General features: G+C 48.1%; 1 pseudogene; it reads right to left on the bottom strand.

Annotated features, from left to right (window-relative positions):
* Positions 1–1,515: 1,515 nt before the first annotated feature.
* On the bottom strand, positions 1,516–12,074 carry LOC117074158 (annotated as a pseudogene).
* Positions 12,075–22,538: the final 10,464 nt, after the last annotated feature.

The raw sequence follows: 22,538 nt of genomic DNA, 5'->3' as shown, positions 1-22,538 counted from the left end.
GAGCCCTGGATGGCCAGTCCTTGCTATGGGGCTGGAATGGCTGCTGACAGTGGTGACCTTTCACGGGCAACCCAGCCGGAAGGGGCTGAGCCCCTCCCAGGGAAGGCACCAGTGGGCCTGGCAGTTAATAATAGAGCCTTTTTTTTTTTTTTTAAGGAAATAACTCAACCCACTTTAATACTTAGCTGGCATTTATGTTACAGGTCTATGAGGGAAGAAATATGCTGGAAAAAAAAGAAGAAATACATTTTTTTCTCATTCTGAAATACTTCACTTTGCCACAAGATAGCAAAATATACAAATATATGCAAATATGTGCACGCACACGTGCACACAACCCACAAAAGTCCTATCTCTGAAGGAAAAAGATACCAAGTTCAATTTAAACAGGAATTTAGAAATGATAGGGAAGTTGGAAGAAAAGGTGAGAACACGTGAAAAGTAATTTTACTTTTGTTTAACCTTAAGCTTGCCAACTTTTTTCCTTGAACAGCATTTGTCTTGTTTTCATACCCACCTACGCTCATATCAGGAACTTAATGAAAACTACTTAGTGATTCTACTTTGAATTTATAGCCACATGACTAAGACATTTTGAATATAAGCTTATCCATATGCCAGATAAACTTCAAGAACTCTTAATGTCTCTTCTTTTATGAGAATTCTACCCCTATTCTGATGTAGTTGGGTTGATCAAGAAAATTAAAGGCCAAGGGCCAGAAAGCCAAGTTCCTTAAAGGCAAACAGAGGAAAATTTCTTGCACAACTACCTCTGTGCAATAAATCTTTCTTTCAAGTACTAAATGAATTTCTTCAACTGTATAATAAATTCTAATTTGATGGTTTCCAAAAATAATAGAGTAACAACAAAGTATGATAAAATTAAGACTATATGAAAACAGAGTAAACGGAATAATAATTCAAATAAAGATTAAAATAAAATGACATTTACTATGGATTTTTATAATCGGTATCTCATAATATATTTAAATTTTCCTTTTATACATAAGATCACAGCCAATCAGGTTAACTATAACTTCCAATTTTTTCATCAGCCACTTGTGCTATTTTATCACATTTGAAAATATCCACTCTTACTAATTTACTTCAAACAGTGACTTACAAATTTGTTTAGACAATAATAATTAAGGGCCCTTTCTTTGTCAGGATAATAAAATAATTAAATGATATATTGAAGATACTACTAAAGAAACCACTTTGTTGATTTTGGCCTCTGCATTGACGATCTGTAGGAATTTTTCTAATTAATTTTCAAATCTTCCCACAAGCTTTATGTTCAAAGAAATATCATCTTTGAAATAATTTGTGGGAATAATTTACAAACCAAAAATTGATTCACAAGATTGTGTTGCTGTTACCACCAATTTTAACATCTAAATATTTTCTGTATTGGTTTTTGTGATTGTAAAATGTCAATAATATGGATGTACTTTTAATATACCAGAACACTTAATTACACCAGTTTCCCATCAACCCACCAAAGTCATTTAATGATTATATTGGCCATTTCCGCTGGTTGGCAGGAGGCTTTTCTGCTAAGAGGTCCCATGGTTTCCACTGCATTATTTTTTTCGCCAGACTTCATTCATTTTGAGCCTGAAGAATCACCTCTTCTATTTGGCAACCTTGAAGTCAGTCTTCCTATTTTTTAACATCTGGTTCTGCTTTAACCATTTAACCATTTTAACCAGCTTCTCATTTGTAATCTGTTCTGTATACTTTCTGTATGTTGCATTTTTAGGGTTTTGCTCAATAACATCAAGAATCTTTGCATGCAGTTTTCTCAGCCTCTCCAGTGGACTCTTGCATACATCCAGTCTCACAAGTCCAGGGTTCTTCTTCAGCACACCACCATGACAGCACCAGTGAACCCACCCATTTTCTTTTATCTAACAGAGTCGGGTGATTACTTTTTCAGATCTGAAGAATGAAATTTTAAATGCTATGTTTGAAGGAAGTCTTTCTAAAATGATGAATTCCTGCCAGGCACAGTGGCTCACCCTTGTAATCCCAGCACTTTGGGAGGCTGAGGCAGGTGGATCACAAGGTCAGGAGTTCAAGACCAGCCTGGCCAATATGGTGAAACCCTGTCTCTACTAAAAATACAAAAATTAGCTGCTTGTGGTGGTGGACGCCTGTAGTCCCAGCTACTCAGGAGGCTGAGGCAGGAGAATTACTTGAACCCGGGAGGCAAAGGTTGCAGTGAGCCGAGATTGTACCACTGCACTCCAGCCCAGGCAACAGAGCAAGACTCTGTCTCAAAAAAAAAAAAAAAAGAAAAAAAAAAAAAAGATGAATTCCTGCCTCTTGCAGCATGGCAGATTCCCCACAGCATTCTTCTTCTTGTCTCAGGGCCATTAGTCCCAACTTCCATTATGACTAGACCAGGATGCAGTGATGCTTTCTTGGGTTCAGAGTAGGGGCACAAAAAGTATTTGTGGAATGGCCAGGTGTAGTCGCTGATTCCTGTAATGCCAGCACTTTGGGAGGCCGAGGCAGGTGGATCACCTGAGGTCAGGGATTCAATACCAGCCTGGCCAATGTGGCAAAACTCCATCTCTACTAAAAATACAAAAATTAGCTGGGCATGGGGGCTCACACCTGTAATCCCACCTACTTGGGAGGCTGAGGCAGGAGAATTGCTTGAACCTGGGAGGTGGAGGTTGCAGTGAGCCGAAATCATGCCATTGCACTCAAGCTTGGGCAACAAAAGTGAAACTCTGTCTCAAAAAACAAAACAAAACAAAACAAAACACTTGTGGAACACATGCTAATGAGCCCACCCAGTTAGGCTGGAAGATTGGAATGCAGAAAGTAAAGAACAGAATGCTCCCTGGTATCAGGTCCACGGGGTGCGGTGGCCGCTACTAGGGTCTTTCTCTCTTGTTCCCTGGATTCTTCCTAAGAGAAGAGCGACTCTTCCTGCCTCCCTTCTTCTTTGGTGCAGAGGCTCAGCCTGTTTCCCCTCTTCTAGGCCCTGCAGCCATCCTCCTAACATCGTCTGAGGAGTATGTCCCACTCTCACTGGATCCTCCTTTCCTGGCTGTCCCCAGACTTGAAGAGAAGCACCAGCCTTCCTTCTAGTTCCTTCTCATTGCTCCCTGGAAACAAGATGTTAACAAATATCAGAACCACAGGGAAGTTGCAGAGACTCTGGAATCTTAAAAAGTCCCTACATCCGGCTGGGGGCCGTGGCTCACGCCTGTAATCCTAACACTTTGGGAGGCCGAGGTGGTGGATCACCTGAGGTCAGGAGTTCCAGACCAGCCTGGCCAACATGGTGAAACCCCATCTCTACTAAAAATACAAAAATGACCCAGACGCAGGAGAATCACTTGAACCTGGGGGGCGGAGGTTGCAGTGGACTCCAGCCTGGGTGAAAGAGCGAGACTTTGTCTCAAAAAAAAAAAAAAAAAAGTCCCTACATCCTAAGCAGCTGTCTCTCTTAGAAAAAACAAAAAACAAAAAACAGCTAAGTCATCCTGCCTCACATCTATAATATAATAAGACAAATTCCAGATAGAAAAAATATTTCAATATAAAAAGAAACCACAGAAAACATGAAAGAAAACAGGAGTGACTATTTTTTTATTTTAGAGTGGGGAAGACCTTTCTAAGAAGAAACTCAGAAAAGCCTAATACATTTAATTACATAAAATTTGTAATGTTCTGGACAACAAAAGCTCTGTATACAAAGTCAAAGCACAAAGGACAAGCTGGGAAAAATACTTGCAACAGATAAAACAAAGGGTTTGTATCTCTAATCTACAAAGAGCTTTTCCACTTCAACAAGAAAAAGATAAACAACCCATCAGAAAAATGCAAAAAAAAGCCAGGAGCAAGTAATCCATAGAAAAGGTATTATAATTAGCTACTACATGTATGAAAAGATGTTCACCTTCCCCCATAGTTTAAAAAAATCAAATTAAATCTATCAGGATGGCAAACATTAAAAAGATGATATATATATATATATTTCTCCTCCTTCTTCCTCTTCTTCTTCTTCTTCTTCTTCTTCTTCTTCTTCTTCTTCCTCCTCCTCCTCCTTCTTCTTCTTTCTTCTTCTTCCTCCTCTTCTTCTTCTTCTTCTTCTTCTTCTTTTCTTCCTCTTCCTCTTCCTCTTCCTCCTCTTCTTCTTCTCCTTCTTCTTCTTTTTGAAACAGTCTCCTTCTGTCACCCAGGCTGGAGTGCAGTGGCACAATCTTGGCTCACTGCTACCTCCACCTCCCAGGTTCAAGTGATTCTCTTGCTTCAGCCTCCTAAGTAGCTGAGATTACAAGCATGCACCACCATACCCAGATAATTTTCTGTATTTTTTGTAGAAACAGGGTTTCACCATATTGGCCAGGCTAGTCAAGAACTCCTGACCTCAAGTGATCTTCCTGCCTCAGCCTCCCCAAAACTGTTGGGATTACAGGTGTGAGCCACTGTGCTCAGCTAAAAGATGAATAATATTTAGTATTGACAAGGTATGGGTTAATGGGCATTTTCATAGCCTGTATAGTTGGAAGGAAAAATTGGTAGAAACGTTTTTGGAGGGGAATTTTGTAATATCTATTAAAGTTTGAAATATGCAAGCCCTTTGACTCAGCAATTCCATTGCTAGGAATTTATTATAGAATAAGGATAAACACCACACATCAGGGTGTTTATGGTGCATTTTGGGGAATCAGTGTGAATTTGTTCCTCCATAGGGTAATGGTTTGTCTTAATCCCCTTGGGATTCTATAGGCACCTGGGGTGTGGAGTTTATACAGTCCAGTAAACTCACTTATTTCTCTCTAAGCCCATACACCCTTAAAAGCTCTCATAGGCCAGGCACAGTGGCTCATGCCTGTAATCCCAGCACTTTGGGAGGCCAAGGTGGGCGGATCACCTGAGGTCGGGAGTTTGAGACCAGCCTGACCAACATGGAGAAACCCTGCCTCTACTAAAAATACAAACTTAGCCAGGCGTGGTGGTGCATGCCTGTAACCCCAGCTACCTGGGAGGCTGAGGTAGGAGAATCGCTTCAACCCGGAAGGTGGAGGTTGCGATGAGCTGAGATTCCATCATTGCACTCCAGCCCGGGCAACAAGAGCAAAACTTCATCAAAACAACACAAAACAAAACAAAACAAAAACTCTCGTAAATCCCCACTTCCCCTCTTCTAACAGCTCACTTTTTGTTGGAAAATAAATCCTTCTGACTTTGGGAAAGCCATCTGTACCTCAACTCTGGAGGGGAGCATGTGACCTAGACTAACTCTGTCGAATATTTCATCCTCCCACCACAGCTGTTGGTTCGGTGGCAGGCACATGGCCTAAGGTGTTCCCATCATAATGCAGTTCTGTTGGATGTATGAGGACAGAGATCTTCTTTTCCTATAGATGTCATAGATAGATATGTGATCTGAACTGCTCTAGTTCTTTTTCTGCAAAGATAAAGATGAGCTTGAGGATGAAGCTAATCTACGGAGCAAACCTGAGCCAAGTCAATTACAGAGAAATGAACTAAAGCCTGTGATGTTGTGAAACTCTAGATCAAATCACACCGGAATCTCACCGAGCCTCTGGGCTTTTCTGATGTTGGAGGCCATACATTCTCTCTATCTGAGCCAGTTTGAGAAGAGATGTTTGTGTGCTTGCAGTGGAAGCCTCTCCACTAAGACAGAGTCCCTCCTCCTTGCAGACCATCTGGTTCTTTGTCTCAGTAAGGCTCTGCCTCAGAGAATAACATTTTGTTAGTTCTTCTTGGGAGTGAGGGAAGAAGCCCTGACTTCCTTCATCCTAGGCGTCAATGCTTTGAGATACTGTTGAGGTGGTATATGGAGGTGAGAGAAAAATGCCTCCTTGTCTTTGTGAGCCTCCTATAATGATGTGAACTAGTCAGATATTAGTCTCTTCCTGAATTATCTCACTACATTAGTTTCAGCTACAAAACTAGGAACAATTCAAATGCCCATCAGCAGGGTAACTTAATCGTGGCTCATCCACATAGTGGGGCGGGGGGTGGGGGGATCCTCTGCAGCCTTTAAAAAGATGTAAGAAGAAATGCTCTATGCACTGCCATGAAAGGCACCTAGAATAAATCATTTATTGAAAAAACCTGGTTGAAAAGCAGAATGTATAGTATATAATGCCACTTCTGTTTTTTAAAACTGTAAGTCTATGGTTCTATCTGAATAGAAAAAGGTCTAGAAGGAAGGTTGCTTGCACAGCAAATTTTAAAATGATCTCTGGGTGCTAGAATTCCGAAGGCTTTGCATTTTCTATTTTTTCCACTCCTTTACTGAATTTGTATAGTGTAATAAAAAGATTTTTTTAAATAAAATTTTTACAGTGCTGGCCTCTAGTCTGTAACTCCCTATTTCCCTCTGTGACAGTAACTGGAGGCCTCGAGGGAGCTGCCACAACCTGAGTGTGTAGTTAAACATCCCTGCTGCTCCAGGAAACTCCAGCCTTGCTTGGCTTGTTTGTGGGTCTGTGAGAGACAACTCCAGGGTGGGTAGGGCCTCAGGGGCAGGGTCATGTGCCCAATCATCCTGAGCCTGGTGTACAGTGCCAGGTGGTGAAGAGTGACTGGGCCAGGATGCCAGGGGGTGGAGCGGTAAGCTGCTGGTCAGCTTTGTTAGAGGAAGATGTCAGCGTGGGTAGTAGGCTGAATCATAATCCCCAAAGACTTTGGATCCTAATCCCTTGGTATCAGTGAATGTTACTTTATATGGAAAAAAGGTCATAGCAGATGTGATTAAGGATCTTGAGATGGGCAGATAGTTTTGGACTATCCTAGCAGGGCCTAAATGCAATCACAGATACCCTTAAGAGAGAGGCAGAGGGAGATTTGTCACAACAGAAGAGGAGAAGGCCATGTGACCACAGAGGCAGAGACTAGAGGGATGTGGCCACAAGCCAGGGAATGCTGGAGCCACCAGAAGCTGGAAGAGGCCAGGCACAGATTCTCCCATGATGCCTCCAGAGGGGTGTGCAGCCTGACTGAAACTGGATTTTGGCCCAGTGATACCAATTTTGAACTTCTCTGCCCTCCAGAACTATGAGGGAATCCGTTTCTGTTGTTTTAAGCCACCAAATTCATGAGGCTCTGTGACAGCAGCCGTAGGAACCTGACATAGCTGTCGAAAGTGAGGCTGGCCTGCAGCTGTTCAGTGTGCTTTTTCCTGCGGGCCTATCTTCCTCACTCCAAGCTGCCCGGGCTGAAAAGAAAATGAGGCTGCTTCTTCTAGACACCCTTGAGAGGGGCTTAGCTAATGAGTTCTGGCACTTGTGAGGAGGGGTGTGGGAGTGCGGAGCCTACTCTTGCTCTCCACTAGCCCTGCTGGCGGTGAGGGGTTGCCCAGCAACCACAGAGACTGGCAGGGCTCCCCACTGTGCCCTGGTTTCTCCTCAGAGCAGTTCTTGCCCTGAGTATTGTTAGAGCGCAGAGGCTATTAAAAAAAATGAAAACACCAACCCTCAAAATAACTTCCCAGGTTCTAAAAATGGAATTCTGCCCAGTAGTAATATTTCTCACTCCTGCAATAGTAAAATTTCTCACTTCCTCGTGCTCTGTAGGCTTGTGTCTGGCCCAAGAGGGAACTGCTATTAATGGCAATTTCCACCTGATGTAATCCCCTTGGTGAGCCACCTGCCTGTGGAGGGTGACAGTCCTTTACCCAACAGGCCTTGGCACCCTCCTCCACAGAACCTCCCCCAGTGTGTTAGGTTTTTGTCTGCTTTGATTGATATCCATAGTCTCTCTTGGTTCAGAAAACAATAGCAACAATGATAATCAACCAATTACTTACGCAGTCCTTATAATGTGTCAGGCACTGCTCCAAGCACGGAACATTTGTTAACCCATACACTGCTCATGACTATCCTATGAGGTAGCTATTAGTATTGTCCTCATTGTACAGATGAGAAAACAAAGGCATGGGGAGGTTAAGAGCATGTCCAAGGCACATAGCTACCAAGTGGCTGAGCTGGGGTTTGAACCCAGCCTGAAGGGCTCTGGGATCAGAGCTCTTGCCTCCTGCATTGTATTGGCTGGCTGGAGGAAGGACGGGGAAGCCTTTCTCTGTGCAAAGCAAGCTATCCTGGGCAGCTGATTTGGGCCTGCCCCAGGCGGGCCCTTGAGCTCTTTTGAGGTCAGGGCTGCGATTGCCTGGAGAGGTCTTCCAGCTGCATGCGCTCTACCTTAGCACCTTCCGTATTCTCTTCCTGTTGGGTCATTCCAAAGCCTGTGACTATGAGCGGAGGCGGGGGAGGGGGGGAATTATCCTTCAGATTTTGGGCACAGACCTCAGATGGGTGTCCTGGAGGAACCAATGTAAAGTCCTCAGGCCTGGGTGTGGGGCAAAGCTGGTTCCATTCTGCTCACATTTACTGGGCAGTGTGTGGATAAATAGCCCACAAGAGCCGGGGATGGTCCTGGATGCTGAGACTAGAAGGGGAGGAGACTCCTTTCCTCTCCTCGTGGGAAGGACCTGTGGGAGAGGGACAGGAGGAGGACGAGTGGTCTCCCCAGGGCCCTGGGGTGAAATGAACAGGTGCCCGTGCTGTCTGTGCCTGCTCAGGGATGGCCTGACGTCTTAGATGAACAGAGCCTAGAAGCTAGAGTGAAGAGACCTGGCGTCTAGTCCTCATTCTTCCAGGTTTGACGTGAGGTATCACTGTCTCTGTGTCCCAGACCTCCCCTCTGTATACCAAGGGACTGGATGCGCTTTGGTACACGAAATCCCTCTCTAAAACGCATAACTGCTCTGCAAATCCGGGTTGGTTTGCTGCGTTTCCTCTGTGAGACAGCAAGCCACAGCAGCCGGATCCCGTGCTCACTTTCTGCAACTCCTGTCGTTTTGTCACTGTGCTTGCCTCTCTTCCCTCACTAGCAAAATAGGGGTTAAAACACTCATCTCAGAGTTGTGAGCCTTAAAGGAACATCGAATGGAAAGGCCCTTCTTGGAAGGGCGGAGCCCTGCCCTATGGGACCCATCAGAGAGGGGCCCCTGCTCACCTGGACTCAGATGGGGCTGGGGATGTGGACGCTGGAATCTTTCGGAGGTAAAAGGAAACTGGGTGAAGAGATTGCAGACTGGCAGCTCTCACCTGGACAGGCAGACACATTTTTTTGGTCCAGCAAAAATACCACACTAGAAAAAAAAATTCTGAGTGTCTTCTGGGGAGAGAATAAGTTCCACTCTCTAGTTCACCCACAGAGCCCACCCCTCCCTGTTGTCTTACACAGGGCTGGGAATGGCAGGCCCATGAGCTCACTGAGTCCTGCCTTCGGAGAACCTGGACCAGGGGATTTGGATGTTCCAGGGGGCAGGACTGATGCTCCTCCCATCCTCAGCCCCACCCAGGTCTTGGCAGAACCCGAGTGGGTGTGTTGTGGGGGAATTCTGAACTGGTCTGGGCCTCATTGCTCTGCCCTCACCCCCAACCCCAGAGATGAGAGCTCCAAGTTCAGCCAGCTGGTTGTGCTGCCTCTTTGCCTCTGTTCTGGGGTCCCAGAACTCCTCTTTTCCCAGAGGAAGGCAGTGTTCCTGCTGGGCCTGTAGAGGAAGCTGAGGGCTGGGTGTACCCTGGCCAGCAGCCCAGGAAGCCTGAGCATGTAATGAAAAGATTGCATCTCCTCAACTCTGCTGTTGGGGACAAGCACTTCCGGTGTTGTCCTTGCCCTGTGATCTCTGTCTGGGCACTGCCTCCCCTGCTGCCTGGCTCTGTTCTGTACCTTTAGGCAGGCTCGGCAGCCCCATCTCAGCTGGTTCTGAGCACAGAGAAGACAGAGACCCCTTTCTCCTCTTCAGGTCTCCTGGCAGCCACCCCAAAGGATGACAGATGTGCCTCCCATTCACATGCTTCTTTGCTATTGGCAAAGCGTAGTCACACCAGTCCTGGAGGGACACCCCAGCTCTAAAGATGTCACCCAGCTGTAAGGGGATGAGCTACACCCCCGATGTAAATCTACTGAGTGTTCAACCTTGCGCCAGCTCCCTAGTCCGTCCTGACTCCCTCTGCTGTGAGGCCCATTTGTGGGAGGCAGAGTGGGGTGTGGACGAGATGCATAGGATAGCTGAAGAACTGCTCCCTGAGCCCCAGGCAATGGCTCTGACAAATCCAAATAGTCATGGAACACTGTAGCCTTTGGAAGTAAGACCATGAGATATCAAGTCGCCCCACAGTCACCAGCCTCACTAGTAGAAGGAAGTAAAAGCAGGCAAGTACTCTCAGCAGAGAAAGGGACCGACTTCTGGGGATACAAAGGAGAGCGAGGATAGGGCCAGGCAGGAGAGGAAAAGTCAAGGGTAAGAGCCTGGGCGGCTGGGCAGTGGGAAGAGCTTTCAAAGGGACAAGCCAGTGGACAGACCACATGGCCCTGTCTCTCCTCCTCCCTGTGGTTCTGTGGCTGATCAGGAGCTGGGAGCAGGCACGTGCTTTCTGGGCCTGGTGGCCTGGGCACATAGGCTAAGAGTAACTGTGGGAACCTCTTCTGCCCATGAATCCACTGATTCCTGCCACAGTCCCAGGAGGCGGATGGGCCCATCTTGTACAGCCTGGATGGCTGCAGCCTGGAGATGGAAAGGGACCTGCCCAGAATCTCTCAGGCTGGGGCCGTTTTCCCCAGTCCTGGTAGCAGCGGCTGCCATTTGCTGAGCACTTCTCTCTGCCAGCCTCTGTACTGAGCACTTTACAGGCACCACTGTTATCCCACTTTGCCTACAAGGAGACCAGGACTCGGAAAGAAGGTCTCAGGCAGAGCCAGTGTCAGGAGTTGAGTCAAGGTAGTTTGACTTCATAGTCTCCGTTCTTAGCACAACTGCCCCACTCATTCCCTCCTACCTTCTCCCTTACCCCCACTAGACATTTTGGGTGGTCTTTTCTACTTATTGGGCCTAGAGGTCATTGGGCTGCTTTTCTCACCCTCAATCCCCAGGGCTCCTCTCGGAGCCACAGGCCTCAGTGCTTGGGGAGCTAGAGATTTCCCTCTGTGCCTTCTGCCTGGGCCTCCTTCTTGCCCTTGAAAGAGGAACGGGGGAAGAGTAGGCGAGGCTTTGGGGAAAGTCTTGGGGGTAGGTACAGGAGAGGTCTTCATCCCAGGCTGGAATCTCCAGGTAGCTTAGTGTCCTCAGCTTGGCGTCCCCAGCCAGGGCAGGGATGGGTGGGGAGAGTAGCATTGGTCAGGGGTACAGATAATGAGAGTGGTCAGACACATCCTGACTTTTTTGTTTGTTTGTTTGTTTGGTTTTTTGGAGGAGCTGAATCCTCAGGACATTTAGGTCCTGCGATCACTCAACCTTGAAGGCCTCATGACATCCCTTAGCCTTGTCCCTGCCAACTCATACTAGGGCCATCGATAGTAGGCTGGTGGTCTGTGGGCATTCTGTGGCCTGTAACTGTGCTGGGCTGCAGGGTTCCTGCCCAACTAAGGGTGGTCCCTGCCCTTTGAGGGGGTGCTTGGAAACATCTTACTTTGCTGGAAGGTCAAGGAAAACCTAGAGAGCAGATCCTTTAAGGATGTAGGAGCCAGACCAGGAATGAAGGGCAAGGTACCCCCAGCTGTGGGAATGGTGCGGGCAAAGGTGGGGTGTCAGAGCAGGCCCTTATTGGGAAATTGTTTGATAGGAGGCCCCTCATGGCTATGGGTTCCCCAACTGTAGATTCAACCAACTGCATATACCCTGGATAAATTGTGTCTGTACTAAGCATGTAGGGACTTGTTTTTTGTCATTATTCCCTAAAAAATAGAGTATAACAACTATTTATATAGCATTTATATTGTATTAGATATTATAAGTAACCTAGAGATGATTTAAAGTTTATGGGAGGATGTTTATAAGTTATATGCAAATACTACACCATTTTATATCAGGAACCTGAGCATCTGTGGGTTTTGGTATCTGCAGCAGGATTTGGAACCAATATCCAACAGATTCCGAGGGACGACTATAGCCTGGGTGGTTGGAGCTGGGGAAAAGTGAGAGGGCAGGTTTGTGGGAGGGAAGGGTCACATCCTGACCATCTCAGTACCAGCTTGTAGGGCAAGTCCTTCATGCCAGGGCAGCAGGGAGCCATCGAAGGACTCTGAGCAGGAGAGTAATGTGGTTGTAATTGTTTTTGAAAAAGCCCACTATGACTGCAAGAGTGGGGTGGGAAGAGCAATTAGGAGGTGCCAGTGGGGCAAACACCCACACACACTGTGGTGGAACTCTGTGATGAGCGCCCTGAGCCACTGGGACCCGTGGTGCAACTGTTGCCTAGGCCAGCCTGGTCATCTTCCTCTCAGCTGGAGCAGGGCCCGTTTGGCTGGAGAACTGAGCAGGCGCAGAGAGAAGCACATGTGGCTGATGTGAGTGTGGCTGAGGAAGCTGTCGTTCGTGCTGATGAGTCAGTGGCCTGTGCCCCATGCCAGCATTGCCGGCTTCCTGGGATTGGGGCAAGGATTCAGAGAAGGGTGGGGGTGTGAGGGAGCAGGAGGGGGATACCCTGGGGAAGCTGTGGGTTCAGAAGCCCAGGCTGGCCTTAGTTCCTACCACTACTTACACCCAGGAGGGCAAATTAGTTTCTGGCTACTTACAGCCAGAGAGGGTTTGGGATCCTCTTCTCTGCATGGAGGCTGGGCAGCCCAGGTTAACCCCTTTATGCCCTGCCCCCTGCTCAGCCCTCCTCCTCTGGGCCCTAGTACCTGGAGTGACCCAAGGCAGGACTGGGAGGCAGTTGAACTTGTTTCCTTCCTCCCTGCAATGATCATATCGCTGGCTTCCAGCTCTCCCAGCCTGAGAATCCAGGGTCACTCTTGGTCCTGATGCCCTGCCCAGAAGCCAGTGCCCTTCTCCAGGCCTGCCCTCTGATCCCATCTCTGCCAGCTGGCTCCTTGGAGGGATGTAAAGAACCAACCGAGATTAGCTGGCCTTCCCCTAAAGCCTTGGGCATCATCAAAAGAATGAACAACAGTAGAATGCAAAGCATCCCGAAGGCCCGGGGTGGGAGCCATGACTGGGCAGGTGGGGGCTGTTTAGTCTTCTCAGACCACTGCTCTGACACTCAGAAGGTCCAGACTCCAAGATGGGATAGCATTCTCTCGGGGCTTCCTGGAGCTGTGTTCTGAGGGTCCATGTGGGGGTGGGCAGAGTGGCTATGCAGAAGGCCATGGGTGTCAGCCCTTGGTTCAAGAGAGGGAGGTCAGGAGACTTCCGGCGTCACTGTCTTCACCAAGTGCAGGGCCTCAAAGATTAGAGGGTGAGTCACTGGTTCAGACTTGGCGACTCCCCCTGGTCCAATCAGAGGGTGGTGGGAGGTCTGAGGGAGAACCCAGGGCAGCCTCTCTAGGACAAGGGGACAGGGCCAGGGCTGAGGGAGCAGGTGCTTCTAGGGAGATTCCATGGACAGTGGAAAAAAAGGACTGAGGCAGGCAGGAAAGATGACTCCATGAGCTGTCCCTTCTTTGGGTAAGGCAATGAGCAGTGGGTGGAGCTGAGGGCTTGCTGAGTAATGTCTTCATGGGGAATGGCCAAAAATAAGGAGGATGTGTGACCCCTGGGTGGCTCAAGGGCCTGTGAGGTCATGCTCCTGGCCTCCGCTTCTCCAGTTTCTCAAGATAACAGGGTGCCCTCCTGATGCAAGCTCCTTAGTAACCCGAGAGCGGACTCTTTGGACTTGCATTTGTTTATTCATTTAACAACCACGCAGGAGAAACAGGAGAGTGCTCTGGGAGTCCAGGGCTGGGACACTGATATACAAATAGTCAATTGCCATTTATCAAGTCAATGTCATTGCATGCAGAGGTCCAAGGACAGAGAGGTGTAGGGGCACAAAGAGAGGGGTTGGCTCTGCTGGGTCATGACAGGGAAGGCTTCACAGAGGAGGTGGCACTTCTTGAAGAAGAAGTAGTGACTGGCTGCGAGAGGAGAATGGGAAAGGACATTGCAGACAAAGGTCAGGCAGCATCCCAGTGCCGGGGAAACCGAAGGAGGTGCAAGGGAGAAAGGACCTGCAGAAGGTGGTGGGAGCTGTGACAAGTCATCAGCATGGCTGCTTAGATGGGGAGGCCAGCGCGGCCTCTAGAGGGTTTGCCAGTCCGCGCTTGGGTGAAGAAGGGGAGCAGATCTTGCTCTAGCATAAAGAATGTGGGGCCTGGAATCAGGAAAGCCTGCCTTCGAGTCCAGGTTCTACGGCTTAGCACCTGCGGAGCTTGAGCTGGTCACTTAATGCCCCTGAGCCTTGGTTTCCCGTCTATGCAGTGGGGAATCACTGTGACTGGGGTTTCTGTAAGCAGATGTGACACTGCTTTGCAAGCTGTAAACAGTTCTGCAAACTTGAGGCATCACTGGGGTAGCACCTTAGCAGCAGCTGCTTCTGTGTTGACCTTTTTGGGGCACCATTTCCTGGGGAATTGCCACAGAAGGCTGCTATCGCCCAGTCATCAGAGGGTGATGTTTTCTGAACTTTTTCCTAGGCTCTATGGGGTCATTTTGTTTGGGACCTGCTGTCACTGCCCAAGGCCTTGGGGCTTGCTGCAGAGACTTAGAGACAAGGAGTCCGCACCCTGAATTGAGCCTTGAGGCTGGACAGCGAGGCACGAGAGGGTAGGGGCAGTGGACCCACAGTGGGACAGGGACCCTGAGGCAAAACAGAACACTGGGGCAGCAGGTGAGTGAGGCTGGACAGAGAAAAGGATTGAGTGAAAACTAGAAGAGTGAGGAGGACAGAGGTCCCTGATCTCGGCAAGGAAGTCTGCTGCCTTCCCTCCCACCGCCCCATACCCCGTGTTCTCAGTATCTTCAGCTTTGGGGCCGCCTGAGAAGGCAAGCGCAGAAGGGGAGGAGGGAAGGGTTTTTTAGCTCCACGGGCCTGCGGACACCTCCCTTCCGGCCTGCCCACCCCATATCATGGCGGCAACTCCAACTCTCTCTGCCCCAGGGTCACCCTGGCTCAGCCTGGGTAGTGTCTCCAGTGGTCTGTGACTCAGCAGTTCTTGGCCAGAGGGTGGAGCCCCAGCTGGCTGCTGAACTCTGGTCCCTACAGGGCCGAGACTTTGCTCGGGGCCTGGAGGTCCTCAGCAACCAGCCCGGCTCCTGCACCCTCTCCAAGCCCCTCATCTGCTCCAGTGGTCTTGGAGGTCCCTCTGTCCACAACACCATAGTGCCAGGATGGGGCTGTGCTGAGTGACTCAGCCTGTCCCTCTTATTTGCACTGAGTAGGTGCCATAAATATTTGTTGAATGGAATTCTTGCCTCTTGTTTGGGATTTTCCACTGCAGCCAAACAGTTGCTCCCAGCCCTGCCAAGGGCCTAGCCTGGTTCTGCATTTGCCCTACATGCACGCACACGGTAACATCTCTTCCCCACCACACCTTACTCCTCCTCACAACCACCTCTGCAAATTGCTCCTCAGAACCGCTGCCTCCCCCAGCGTGTGCCTACAGGCCTCTGCCTTCTGTTTCCTCATTGTTTTCCTTCTTCTATGCATGTCTTAGCAGGGGTGAAGGAAAACAGGCCCCGAAGCAGAATCAGTCATGGAGTGTGTGTGCTCACGTGCAGTAGAAGAGCCACCTGTTGCAGGCAGGGCAGGGAGGGAAGGTTAGGCTTATACACTGCAGGAGACCAGACTTTGGTGTGAGGATGAGGATAAACAGGTCTGCTAAAGGTCAGGTGACCACACAGCCTGGTTACCCATTGCAGGTCTGGCTTTTGCCTCTTGCTCTAATTATTTAATAGCACCATAAACTATATGGCCACCCTACTCAGAGGGGCTGCCACAGACCCCTAGGGCATAGGGAACTGAGCTCGTGTTGTGTCTCCAGGACTTGGCAGGGCAACTCAGCCAGGTCTGCACCTTTCCCTTCCACCTCATGCACCCAGGGGAGCATTCATTCAGTGTTGACTGAAACAGGGCTTCAAGGTTGAAACAGGTTCATCAGGTACACAGGTATAACTGTAGTGTGAATTGCCCTTCCCTCCTCCCTTTCTGTGCTTGCCTTCTCAGGCGGCCCCAAAGTTGAAGGTCATGGTAGCATCCAAGAAGGTCAGGTAAGGGCTTTGCAAGCCATAAAGTTCCCAGATATTCATAATAACATCTAACCCTTATAGTTACTTAACATACTGCTAAACAACCCCATGATGGGGAGCCTATTATTACCTCTTTTTTTTTTTTTTTTGAGACAGAGTTTCGCTCCCATTGCCTAGGCAATGGCGTGATCTTGGCTCACTGCAACCTCCACCTCTTGGGTTCAAGCAATTCTCCTGCCTCAGCCTCCCAAGTAGTGGGATTACAGGTGCCCACCACCTCACCCAGCTGATTTTTGTATTCTTAGTAGAGACGGGGTTTCACCACACTGGCCAGGCTGGTCTTGAACTCCTGACCTCAGGTGATCCACCCACCTCGGCCTCCCAAAGTGCTGGGATTACAGGTGTGAGCCACCGTGCCCGGCCTGCCTCAATTTTACAGATGCAGAAACAGGCAGAGAGAGGTTATGGGACTTGACAAAAGTCACACAGTTAGTAAGTGTCAGAGCCAGCTTTGAAATCCAGGCAGTCTGTCTCCAGAGCCACGCTTTTAACCGTCATGTCACAGTGTTTCACGTCCAATACTTCAGTTTTTAATATATCTGCCAAGAGGATTTTGTAAGAACTAAATAAGGCCAAATACATAAGGTGACTTTGTAAACTAGAGTTATTTTTGCAGACATGAACCAATTGTAAAGTATTTAAGAAATAGTCAAATTGTGTCAAACTGTGGAGATAATGAAAGTATTTGCAAACTTCTCCTGAATCTGTGTTTTAAGACTAACCATAAACTAAGATTATGAAATTTTCCCCTTCTTTCCTTCCTTTTCAGATGAATACATTGTAATGGAATTGGTTTGATAGTTGGTGTTAGATCCTATTTTTATGATCAGTATCATGACAAGTCCAATCAACTGTATTCTAAGGTGTCTCTTACATAGAACTCCTCTTTCCTGTCTTTAGGGTGTTATCCATAGCCAGGTCTTCACATCACACCTAAATCACACAACAGCTTTCTCCCCATCACTCTGCTTTGGGCCACTGTCATCTCACATCCATCCTTTCCAAAGCAGCTTGAAAATTCAACGTGGTTTCCCCATTCCAATGAACCCAAAAAGGCCTGCAATATACCCAATGAGAAAATGCAGGAAATAGAAATCGTAGGATTACGAGGGGAAGAACTGGCAGATGATACAATTGCATACCTAGAAAACCCAAGAGAATTCACTGGAAGGCAAATGTAACTGAAGTTTTTTAGGTAGCTAAAAAATAACAACCAACATTTATGCAGAACACAACCCATGCCAGGCTCTGTCCTAAACACTCTACATGCATCACTGAGTTCCCTTCCACTATGATTGCAGGAGAAGCGTTACCTCATTCTGTAAACAAGGAAACCAAGGCACAGGGAAGTTTGGTGGCTTGCCCAAGACCCAGGCAGTTCGCCTCCTGTGTCTGCCTTCTTGGCTACTCTGCTATCAATAGCTTTCCTGTGTGCCAGCAATGACTTCTCACAGAGTTCACTAGGAGAAAAAGAGGCAGCCGTAACTGCTTTCAGAGGTACTGGCGTTTCACTTACTACCTCACGTTGCCACCTGTGTCTCTCAGCACCTGTGATTGTGGCCAGAGTCTCATGAAGCCTCTCACAAAGTAGTCATCAGTGTCTGGCCCTTAGATCACTAACAACAGGGGTCCCAGGCTTGGGCTAAGGGTCAAATGGAAAGAAACATGGCGATACCCCATCATCAGGCTTGTCCCTCTCCTTGCAGGAGCACATTTTGTCCACAGCAGCCTGTTTTACAGGGAGCAACTCTGCCTTCAATAGACACAGCCAGAATCTTCTAAAAATCACAGCTCCATTTCAGGACAGGGCCTTTGGTTTACATTTCTGTAATTAAAAGGCCCATATGGGGAGATTTTCCTGAATAAAAGGACAGAGTTCCCTAAACGAGTACTGCAGCTTCCACTTCTTATCAGAAGGAAACTCACTGCAGTTGTGCTGGCCGGGCCCCAGGCACAGCCGTGGTGCTGCCCAATACGTGAAAACCAAAGAAGATGCGGACGGTGTCTTCTTGGTTTGCTATAGAGCGCGTGAATTACAGTTTTCCTCACCATTTGGAAATTTTTCCAGAGCAGAAGCAATGTTTCTTATCCCGCTAATCATTTCTAGGGCACCAAATAGCACTCTGAAAGGAACAGGGCACTAATTGGCTGGTTGACTAAGCTACAGCCTAGGACCCTCCCTCCAGAAGAAGCAAGAGTGAGCAATAATTATCAAGCACCCTTTATATGTACACAGTGGGTAGGTACTTTCATAGGTCATCTTATTTAATCCCCACTATAACCTTATGGAGAAAGTGTTGTTATAATCACTTTAATTTTAATTTTTTTTTTTTTTTTGAGACAGGGTCTCACTCTATCACCCAGGCTTGAGTGCAGTGGCACGATCTCGGCTCACTGCAACCTCCCACTCCCAGGCTCAAGTGATCCTCCCACCTCAGCCTCCTGAGTAGCTGGGATTACAGGCACATGCCACCATACCTGGCTGATTTTTGTGTTTTTAATAAAGACGGGGTTTCACCATGCTAGCCAAGCTGGTCTTGAACTCCTGACCTCAAGTGATGTGCCCACCTTGGCCTCCCAAACTGCTGGGATTATAGGCGCGAGCCACTGTACTGGCCTGTTAGACTCACTTTAGATGTGAGGAGACTGAGGTCCCAAGCGGGTAAGGAACGCTTAGTACATATGTAGTGTGACTCAGGCTTGAATCCAAGTGTGCTGGCTCCGAAACCCATGGTCTTTCCATCTTTATAGTCCATCTGTATGGTCTTGATGAAAAGGCCTAGAGTGGGCAGAATGTGAGTGCCTTGAGAATGACAGCAAGGCAGTCACGGTGGGACACTCCCGCACAGGACAAGAGAATTCCAAGGTGGTGGGACTCCGGGATGGGGGCTAGGGAGAGAGATAGGACTTCTAAGGACTGATGACAACCTCTGGGATATCACTCGCAGGAGTGTGCCCATCAGCCTGAGCTTGCACAGAATGCTCTTTCGGTGGTCTGAGCCCAGCAAGGCCTGCCCGCCTGCTGGCTGCAAGTCTTCTCTGCCCTGAGCCTGTCTGCAGGATGGGACAGCATATGGGGCCATGGACCAGTGGCTTTCCCATCCTAGGACCTTTGCTGTTCCTCAGGACTGAGCCGAACCACAGCTCTTCTCACTTGGGCCAAGTTAAATGCCAGAGCTGCTGATACAGTAAACAGGAAGGAGGGTGTTTGGATTTGGTCCCTGAGGCTGAGCCTGAGAGGTCAGGCTGCCCTCCATGAGGAACATGAGATGGTAGGGACTTGGTTGCCACCTTGCTCTTCTCCTGTCCCAGCTGTCTCTCTGGTTTTTATGCAACTTTCTGTGACTTTTTCAAGGGTGGAGATTTGGCTGGAGCAGGATTAGGTAAGAAAAGAGGGAATGGAGAGGGATGGGTGTTGGGACTGGAGGTAAGGATGGAAAGGATGGAGTTGGGTATGGAGGGAAGGGCCTAAGCTGCTAGAGCAGCATCTACTGAGTTCTTACTATGCGCTAGTAATGGTGCTGAGCACTTCATGGATATCATTCCTCTGAATCCTTGGAGCCACTTAAGGGTTAGGCATTCTTATTACCCCCATTGCATTGATAGGGAGGCTGAGCTTAGCAGAGACCTGGACCCGGATCTGACTCCCAAGCCACTGATCCTATCCACTACATTGTGGAGGGGTGGGGGATAGGGCAGGGGTGGGGAGGGGTTGAAGAGAGACACTGAGAGAGCCCAGGGAACTCGGGCAGGGAAGGCTGGCCCAGAGATGAGATCATTGCAGTCCTGGGGTCCCCCTTCCTGTGGCTCCCTTGTTGCCACCCCCAACTGCACACGCTCCTGATTGGCAGGCCTCTTTTAGGAAGCCTCCTGCTACGCTCTTTCCCTGAGAAAAACCTCCTCTCTGGAAGGGGCTTGAGGTGAAAATGATTCAGAAGGCAGCTGAGGTGTTCTGGAAAGAGCCCCAAAGACCAGGATCTGAGGCCTCCTTGGGCCACTTACTAAATGGGAGAGGATTACTTGGGAAAAAGCCTAGAACAGTGCCCAGCATAGTAGGTGCTCATTTAAATTTTAATCTGTAAAAGCAGAGATCATATCCCTACCTCAGTCTGTGATCAGGTTGGGTGGATATTCTACATGTGAAAGTTCTTAGGAAAACGTAAAGTTATTTAATTGTAAGCATATTAGTATGATCTCAGGAATGTGTGTATTTTATGAGAGAGCCGAGTGTCGAGTCAAGGGATGTGTTGACTGGCTGGGAAGTTCTTCTGGGCACAGAAAGTCCCCGCTGGTTCTCCAGAAACAACCTGAAATTCCACAACTTGTCTCCAGCTGCCTATTATGAGACTGGAAGCCAAGCTGAGCTGGTAAAAAACCCTCATGAGGAACCCCAAGGCTCGAGGCCATGGAGCTTCAGAGAATTTCTCAAGGAGAAGAAAGTTGTCTTCAGAGGTTGCAACTTAGCTTTAGGTGGCAAAGAGGCTTGCTGTGATTGCACAGGGAGCATGGCCAGGCAGCAATGCCACAGCTCTGCAAACTGGCTCCATAGACTAGAAGACAGACAGAGGACAGGCATACAGATGGGAGTGCAATGCAAAGGGGCTGTGGGTTGCATACTGCAGCTGGAAGACACAACTTTTTGGATTTCCCTGAATTCCTGCCAGGCACTTTTCTCCCGGACAACCTTCCTGATGGCACTAAGAACTTAGCTGCTCTACAGCTAAAGGCACTCATCCTTCAAAGGAAGTTATTGCTTGCTCAGGTCACATAGCTCCGAAGAAGTGGATTAGGGATTTATATTCAGTTCTGTCAGATCCAGTACCCAATTTCTTTTATTTATTTTTCGAGACAGAGTCTTGCTCTGTTGGCCAGGCTGGAGTGCAGTGGTGCAATCTTGGCTCACTACAACCTTTGCCTCCTGCATTCAAGTGATTCTTGTGCCTTAGCCTCCCAAGTAGCTGGGATTACAGGCGACCACCACCACCTCCGGCTAATTTTTATATTTTTAGTAGAGATGGGGTTTCGCCACATTAGCCAGGCTGGTCTCAAACTCCTGACCTTGGGTGATCTGCGTACCTCAGCCTCCCAAAGTGCTGGGATTACAGGTGTGAGCCACTGTGCCTGGCCCAGTACCCAATTTCTGACTATTAAACGGTGTGACTTCCAAGTAGCATCATCTTTTTTTTTTTTTTTTTTTTGAGACGGAGTCTTGCTCTGTCGCCCAGGCTGGAGTGCGGTGGCCGGATCTCAGCTCACTTCAAGCTCCGCCTCCCGGGTTCACGCCATTCTCCTGCCTCAGCCACCCGAGTAGCTGGGGCTACAGGCGCCCGCCACCTCGCCCGGCTAGTTTTTTGTATTTTTAGTAGAGATGGGGTTTCACCGTGTTAGCCAGGATGGTCTCGATCTCCTGACCTCGTGATCCGCCCGTCTCAGCCTCCTAAGGTGCTGGGATTACAGGCTTGAGCCACCGCGCCCGGCCGCATCATCTTTTTTAAAATTCAATTTTATTTTAAGTTATGGCAAAAAAAAATAGCATAAAATTCACTCGACAAGTTTTAAGTATACAGGTTGTTAAATCTGTCTACTCTAGAACTCTCTAGAACTTTTCATCTCGCAAAACTGAGACTCCATACCCCTTGAATAACAATTCCCCAATTCTTCCTCCCTTTAGCTTCTGGCAACCACCATTCTATCTTCTGTTTCTATGAGTTTGACTATTTTCATTGTTATTATTATTATTTGGAGACAGGGTCTCACTCGTCGCCCAGGCTGGAGTGTGGTGGTGTGATTATGGCTCACTACAGCCTCAACTTCCTGGGCTTAGGTGATCCTCCCACCTCAGCCTCCCTAGTAGCTAGGACTACAGACGTGCACCACCACACCTGGATAATTTTTTGTAATTTTTTTTTTTCTTTTTTTTTTTTTTTTTGCAGAGATGGCATTTCACCATGTTGGCCAGGCTGGTCTCAAACTCCTGGGCTCAAGCATTCCACCCACTTTGGCCTCCCAAAGTGCTGGGATTACAGGCATAAGCCACCATGTCCAGACTGAGTTTAACTACTTTAGATGCTTCATCTAGGTGGAATCATACAGTATTTGTCTTTTTGACACTGGTTTATTTCACTTAGCGTAATGTCCCCCATGTTGTACCATATGACAGGATTTCTTTCTTTGAAAGAAGGAATAATATTCTATCACATGTATTTACCACCTTTTCTTTATCCATTCCTCCTTCAATGCACATTTGGGTTGCTTCTCCCTCTTAGCTATTGTAAGTAATGCTGTAGTGAACAAGGGTGAGCAGCATCGTCTTTTAAAGCAAAGACATTTGCATGTGTGTACACATATGCATAAAGATATGGACACACATTCAAGTGTGGTGTATATATATGCCTCCACTGAAGGTAGACCCAGGCATAACCTGCCTTGGGGTATATCTTAGAGCAAACTAACTCTGTAAAGCAATCACATT

The sequence above is a fragment of the Trachypithecus francoisi genome, unplaced genomic scaffold, assembly GCF_009764315.1.
Source record: "Trachypithecus francoisi isolate TF-2019V2 unplaced genomic scaffold, Tfra_2.0 Lachesis_group5, whole genome shotgun sequence".
Taxonomy (NCBI): domain Eukaryota; kingdom Metazoa; phylum Chordata; class Mammalia; order Primates; family Cercopithecidae; genus Trachypithecus; species Trachypithecus francoisi.
This window is presented reverse-complemented; position numbering and strand designations above follow the sequence as displayed.